Source organism: Babylonia areolata, chromosome 6, assembly GCF_041734735.1.
Source record: "Babylonia areolata isolate BAREFJ2019XMU chromosome 6, ASM4173473v1, whole genome shotgun sequence".
NCBI lineage: Eukaryota > Metazoa > Mollusca > Gastropoda > Neogastropoda > Buccinidae > Babylonia > Babylonia areolata.
The window spans coordinates 5,737,101-5,745,080 of NC_134881.1; the positions used below are offsets into that span (position 1 = coordinate 5,737,101).

At 44.5% G+C, this 7,980-nt stretch overlaps 1 protein-coding gene across 1 annotated transcript in view; it reads right to left on the minus strand.

Moving 5' to 3' along the window:
• Nucleotides 1-7,217: 7,217 nt before the first annotated feature.
• The window catches only part of LOC143282692 (sialate O-acetylesterase-like), a 28,915-nt gene continuing 28,152 nt past the window's right edge, over nt 7,218-7,980 (minus strand). Inside the window, exon 9 of the mRNA XM_076588370.1 lies at nt 7,218-7,980. This exon is cut by the window's right edge and continues 448 nt beyond it. The gene's annotated coding sequence lies outside the window, so the exon portion shown is untranslated.

Below are 7,980 nucleotides of genomic sequence, written 5' to 3' on the forward strand. Positions count from 1 at the left end.
TTGCTCAGCGCTGTGGTGTGGGAGAGTTTGGTCACTTTCAACGGGCACGGACATTGCTCAGCGCTGTGGTGTGGGAGAGTTTGGTCACTTTCAACGGGCACGGACATTGCTCAGCGCTGTGGTGTGGGAGAGTTTGGTCACTTTCACTGGGCACGGACATTGCTCAGCGCTGTGGTGTGGGAGAGTTTGGTCACGGACATTGCTCAGCGCTGTGGTGTGGGAGAGTTTGGTCACGGACATTGCTCAGCGCTGTGATGTGGGAGAGTTTGGTCACTTTCACTGGGCATGGACACTGCAAACTCAGTCATACACCAGTAAGGTGTTTAACTCTTCACTGACGAGGAGCGAGATCATCCGCAGCAGTCAAGGAGTTAAAGAACGTGGAGCCCTGGAAACGCTGCTGTTATCTGCAACTGGAACATACAGCTTTCTGTACCTATCTTGTTTTGGGGGGGTGGAAAAACATACTATTGTGACGAACTAATGAATAGTCCGATTTCCTCGATGTGTGTTGAACTTGTGTGGGAAATGATGGGGCGGTGATGCTGATGTTAATGCTGGTGATGCTGGTGAGGAAAGAACAACCATGTGCTCTGAACGTGAACTGACTTCAAACAACAACTTTCAAGAAGAACGAAGCTTCGTATTCGCATGGAATGTTTTGTTTGTTTGTTTGTTGTTTTTTTTTTTCTCTCTCTCGTTTGTGAAAGGCTAAGCTATTTGTTTGAGTTGGAATTTAAAGGATTATTTCCGAGAGAGTACCTTGTGCGTGTGTGTATGTATGTGTGAGTGAGATGGGGAGAGAGAGAGAGAGAGAGAGAGAGAGGAGGAAAGCAAAGGCGATGACAATGTAGGCCAAATCAACACACACACACACACACACACACTCACACACACATCACACACACACACACACACACATCACACACACACACATCACACACACACACACACATCACACACACACACACACACACACACACACCACCACCACCACCACCACCACATCTACAATTCTTCCCGAACACTACATTAATTTTGGTAACTTCAACAACCGTCTACAGTTTTGTACCATACGATGTGACTTTTATTTCTTTTTTTTTTTTTTTTTTTTTTTACCGTTCACCCCCTTCACCCCTCCTATCTGTAAAAAACAACAACACCCCAACAAACTAAAGGACGTGATTTGGGGTGTTGGCAAAACGAAAGTATGTTGTCTGTTGGTGAAACACGAACAGGCACAATGCACGTGGGCGAAAACGCGATGTACCGTCATGAACTGTTTCCATCCGTCGCTGTTCAGCCCCTCAGACAGACGCAGTCACCTTTTTGACCTTTCACTTGTTTCTGACACTTGGTTGATTCTTCCTATGTTCAGCAGTATTTTTGATCCATACATGAAAAAACAAACAAAACAAAACAAAACAAAACAAATCAACAACGCGAACACAGTCGACGCTTGATTTGGGTCGGGACTAATAAGGTGAATTGGAAAATGTGGTCGTCTTTTTTTTTTTTAAATTCTTCATAGTGCATTATTAATACGAATGTCTACATCAGCCGAGTAGTCTCTTCACACATATCTTTCAAATACAGACTCATTTTTAGACTGTGTGTGTGTGTGTTGTTTTTTTTTTTTCATTTCAGTACCACTGTGTGCGAAACGGTGTTCCTCTGGCACGTGATCGGAGTCCATTCTGTAAAGCACATGAATCACGTAATCATGGGTATAATGCCATCAGCACATGAATCACGTAATCATGGGTATAATGCCATCAGCACGTGAATCGCGTAATCATGGGTATAATGCTATCAGCACATGAATCACGTAATTATGGGTATAATACTATCAGCACATGAATCACGTAATCATGGGTATAATGCCATCAGCACATGAATCACGTAATCATGGGTATAATGCCATCAGCACATGAATCACGTAATCATGGGTATAATGCCATCAGCACATGAATCACGTAATCATGGGTATAATGTCATCAGCACATGAATCACGTAATCATGGGTATAATGCCATCAGCACATGAATCACGTAATCATGGGTATAATGCCATCAGCACGTGAATCACGTAATCATGGGTATAATGCCATCAGCACGTGAATCACGTAATCATGGGTATAATGCCATCAGCACGTGAATCACGTAATTATGGGTATAATGCCATCAGCACGTGAATCACGTAATTATGGGTATAATACCATCAGCACATGAATCACGTAATTATGTGTATAATACCATCAGCACGTGAATCACGTAATTATGGGTATAATGCCATCAGCACGTGAATCACGTAATTATGGGTATAATGCCATCAGCACGTGAATCACGTAATTATGGGTATAATGCCATCAGCACGTGAATCACGTAATTATGGGTATAATGCCATCAGCACGTGAATCACGTAATTATGGGTATAATGCCATCAGCACGTGAATCACGTAATTATGGGTATAATGCCATCAGCACGTGAATCACGTAATTATGGGTATAATGCCATCAGCACGTGAATCACGTAATTATGTGTATAATACTATCAGCAACATTTTTGGTCGTCGTTACACGTACCATAAGCCATACAAACTCAAAAGCAGTACAGATAATGCTCAACAGCGGTTTTCCATAATTGTTAAGTACACAATATTCAGAGCATCTATTACTATAAACTTTTTTTTTAGACAGACACATTACACACACGGATATATAATTTTCAATCAACCAGTGCAATGATCACGCAGAGATTTACCACAGTAACCACACAGAGATTTATTTGTCAATCACCCAATGCAGTAAGCATGCATAAAATAGTTTTCATTCAGTAAACACGCTGTTGTTTCAGTATCTGTCAATGGAATATTTACACAGACAACAACAAAATAATTAGTCGGTATCTTTTATACTTTCAGTGCTCCAGAATTACGGGTTGGTTGACCACATTTTGTCAGCTTGAACGTGTAGCTTTTACGGCATCGTGAAAACTATTCACGCATTTTCCAGAAGGACCAGGCCTTGCATGTTTGTTTTTGACAGATATTGTGAACATTAGGATGCCGGGGGTTTTCAGTATAAATGGCATCCCCGCCTTTGGGGAATCTCCTCTGTACTTCTCCCTTTGTTTCGGCCTTTTTCTTTTCCTTCGTTCATTATCAGGGAAGAAGACAAAAATGACTGCAGGATTCTTCAAAGACAAAAAACTAAAGTTTATAAAAACCTTTTTGGTGGTGGCTGAATCCTCTGTGTACAGTGGGACACGACGTCTCGGACCATAGGCCCGTTGTCAAGTGATGAGAAGAGGACAGTGTGAATAGGAAAGCCTATGTGAGAAAAGGGTGATGACATCTCACTACTTTCTGTTTTGATGGGCCATGCACACTAAAACACTTGCTGATCACCATTCAGTGAAATACATACTCACTCACTCACACACACACACCACCACAACGCACACAAAACATACACATATATATTGCTTCTAAAAAGAGGGATAGGAGGTAAAGAAAGAATAAGGACAGAGAGATCAAGGCAGAAGGGCCCAGGCGCTAGACGTCAGTGACTCTGACGTTCAATCCACTCAGCTGTACGGTCCCCAAGCAGTCAATGACGCGGCTCTCCATGTACTTTCTGTACGTGCTGTCACTGGGGTTCTGCCACACAGCTGAGATTCTTGCATGGGTGAAGCTGTGGTGTGGGCCAGTAAAATGCTGGCCGACAGGGTTGTTGTAGCCTAGCTTCATCGACCTCAGGTGTTCGGAGAAGCGCTCGCCCAAAGAACGGTAGGTCTCCCCCACATACAGTTTGGAGCAGAGGGTGCAGGACAGAATGTATACAATGTCAGTGGACTGGCAGTTGAGATGACATTTCACAGTGAAAGTGCCAGAGGGTCCAACGACTGAACCTGAGGTGTGTCTATAAAGGGACAGGTCTTGCACTTTTGATCCCCACAGGGTCTGCACCCTGGTGAGGTTGAATGGCTGGTAAGGGGTCTGAGTTTGGACTTCACGAACACCTGAGCTCGATGAAGCTTGGCTACAACAATCCTGTCTGTCTGTCTGTGTCTGTCTGTCTGTGTCTGTCTGTCTGTCTGTGTGTGTCTGTCTGTGTGTCCGTCTCTGTCTTTCTGTCTGTGTCTGTCTGTGTCTGTCTGTCTGTGTCGCTGTCTGTCTGTCTCTGTCTGTCTGTCTCTCTGTCTGTCTGTCTGTGTGTCCGTCTCTGTCTGTCTCTGTCTGTTATGAACAGTATATAATAAACAAAGATAACACACACACCCACACACACACGCACGCACGCGTTCACTCTCTCTCTCTCTCTCTCTCTCTCTCTCACACGACCACACTCTCTCTCTCTTTCTTCCCCTCGTTCACATACACATGTACTTATCGCTCTCTCTCTCTCTTTCTCTCTCTCTCCCGCCCTCACACACCACACACACACACACACACACTCTCTCTCTCTCTCTCTCTATTTCTTCCCCTTTCCTCTCTCGCTCATATACACATGTACTTATCGCTCTCCCCCCCCCCCTCCACACATACACACACGCACGCACACACACAATACCAGCGCTTGCTTCATTAGGTTTACTGTGGTTCTTGTGTATCTTGCATTATGGTCTGGTCTGTGAGCGATCGTGTGGAAGGAAATGAATGGAGAGGCGTGTGTGAGTGTGTGTGTGTGTGTGTGTGTGTGTGTGTGTGTGTGTGTGTGTGCGCGCGCGCGTGTGTATGTGTGTGTGGAGGGGGTGCCGGGCGGGATTATTGGTGAGTGCTGATCAGTGGTTTGAGAGAGAGAGACAGAGACAGAGGCTCACAACTGCTCCAATACACACTGAGTTGGAAGAGTTCCTCCACAGGTACTAAAACCGTTAGATAAACAGATTGGCAACAACTGGGTAACACCCCGCACACTCCCCCCGCCCCCCTCTCCACCCTCCCCCACCCTCCCCTTTCCCCGCTCCCCAACAATCCAATCCCGAATTTCCAATCAGCCACCTCCCAAGCTGGACCTTTCCTGCGGTCAGACAGCCGTGGCCCGTGGTGTGAGTCATGGCTGACGGACGACCCATGGGCGAGAACAACACACCTACAACCCCTGTGTTTCTTCTCTCAGTCCCTTCTCCATCCTCTTCTTCCTCTCTTTCTCTCTCTCTCTTTCCATCTCTTTCACTCACTCCACAGCTGTCAGTGATGACCCTACCACTACCATACCCCACTTCAAACCGAACCCCCACCCCCCTCCGGAAAACGGAGTGTGGCTGCCTACACGGTGGCGGTGAGTGGAGGGGGGGGGGGGTGGTGGTAGTAGAAACGGTCATACACGTAAAAGCCCACTCGTGTACATACGAGTGAACGTGGGAGTTGCAGCCCACGAACGAAGGAGAAGGAGGAGAAGAAGAAAACCGGAAAAACAATCTAATCGTTCACGTCAAACTTTATTTATTCCACATTGGCTAGGATACTTTTTTTTTATCTTTTATTTTTAAGTCCCCTTTGTATTCCAGTGTTAATGGAAATTAACCAGGAGGGTGCATGGTAAGTGAAAAAAAAAAAATCCAACCTGAAAACGGTGTACCTGCATGCCCCCTCATCCACAGGCTAGACACGTAACACCAGCCTGCAACCGGCTTGTTCCAGTTATGTTTTGCTGGGGCTGAGCTCTGGCTTTCATTAATGCATTTCTGCCGTGTGTATAGCCTTGCGTGTCAGCGAGGCTACACTAATTTTCATTGGCGTCTCATCCTCGCTTGGGGAGAGAGAGAGAGAGAGAGAGAGAGGCAGAGAGAGACAGAGGGGGGTTGGATAGGGGGGGGGGGGGGGGGGGGGGGGCGTGGGGGGAGGAGGAGAGATGGAGATAGAGAGACCGACCGACCGACCGACCGAAGTTTCTCTCTCTCTCTCTCTCTCTCTTTTAGTGCATGTTTTGAGTGCGGGTATGTGTGTGTGTTATGTGTTTACGAGTACATGCATGTTTTGCTTGCAGGTGAATACGTGTTAATGTGTGGTGAGACGGAGACTGAGGCCGTGAGATGGTGGTGAGAGTGGTGTGTGTGCCAGTTTCTTGAATTGTGTTCACGATTGATTGTAATGACCCCGTGTCCGAAGGGCTTCATTGCTGATTGGACGTTATAATAATTGTCATTGTCATTGTCCCTCTCTCTATTTTATATATATATATATATATATATATATATATATAAATACATATATATGTGTGTGTTTGTGTATATGTATATATATATATATTAGATAGCTAGATAGATAGATAGATAGATATGTACTATATAGAATGACAGACAGAAAGTCGGTGTGTGAGGTTTCAGTGTATTTTACAGACACACACAAACACACACACATATATACACTGGCGCACTCACGCACGCATGCACACACACACGAACACACACACACAAACACACACACAAACAAGCACACACACACACACTTTCTGACAGAGGGAAAGGGAGGATTAGTGGAAGGGAAGTAACTCATTTCCTGAACGAAGCTTGGGATTCGTTAATTTTGGCAATGGTGACCCACTTAAGCGGAACGTGGCTGAAAGCTAACCTTGTGTTGTGAGTGCAGGCCTTAAATTGAGAAAATTGTGTGTGTGTGTGTGTGTGTGTGTGTGTGTGTGTGTGTGTGTGTGTGTGTGTGTCTGAGAGAGAGAGAGAGAGAGAGAGAGAGAGAGAGAGAGACAGAGAGAGAGAGAGAGACAGAGAGAGTCCTTTTAGTTGACCGTGTTGTCAACCAGGATCTTAAAAAAAAAAAAAAAAATCGGAAAAAACAATTGAAAGCTCCCTGACTCCACCCAAGTAAAGACACTTTCCTCCTTGAATCAATACTTATGTAAACAGGCCGGTAAGACATTTGCCGCCATGTCAAACAAGTTGGATGAAACTGGAACTGGTTCCCGGGGCGTGGCCGGCCAGTGTGTGTGAGCAACTCGCCATGAGCGGCATGGGAACAACAGCAACACAGTGCAGATGATGAGGGCAGCAAAAGAGAAAAAAAGAAAAAAAGGGGTCATTCATGTAAATTATTTTCACGTCTTTTTTGTGTGTGTGTGTGTGTGTGTGTGTGTGTGTGTGTGTGTGTGTGTGTGTGTGTGTGTGTGTGTGTGTGTTTCCCCTGTTTTTTTTTTTCTTTCTGTTATTTAATAATTTAACAGAATGTTCTTTCTTTCCCGTTAACTTCCACTCAGGAAATTTCGTTTTAAAGGATCTTTCGTTCCTTCTTATATTTGTTGAAAGTTTCAATACGTGACAGCAGTAATTCTGGAAACATAGAAACAGACAAGCAAGCAAAGCAAAACAACAACCACTTCTTAAAGGACCTAGATACCCCCAACCAGGTTCTTAAAGGACGTAGAATGTGTTAATTTGCTTCTTAAAGGACCTGGATACCTTAACCAGTTCCTTAAAGGACGTAGATGCGTTAACCAGCTTCTTAAAGGACCCGGATGCCTTAACCAGGTTTTTAAAGGACGAAGATATGTTGATGTGCTTCTTAAAGGACCTGGATGTCTTAACCAGCTTTACAGGACGTAGACGTGTTAACTAACTTCTTAAAGGACCTGGATACCTTAACCAGCTTCTTAAAGGACTTATATGTGTAAACTAGCTTCTTAAAGGACTTAGATGTGCTAACCAGTTTCTTAAAGGACGTGGATGTTTTAACCAGCTTCTTAAAGGACGTTGATGTCGTAACCAGCTTCTTAAAGGACGTAGATGTGTTAACTAGCTTCTTGAAGAACATGGATGTGTTAACCAGCTTCTTAAAAGGACATGGATGTGTTAACTAGCTTCTTAAAGGACTTGGATACCTAAACCAGCTTCTTAAAGGACATAGATGTGTTAACTAGCTTCTTGAAAAACGTAGATGCCTTAACCAGCTTCTTAAAAGGACATGAATGTGTTAACTAGCTTCTTAAAGGACTTGAATACCTAAACCAGCTTCTTAAAGGACACA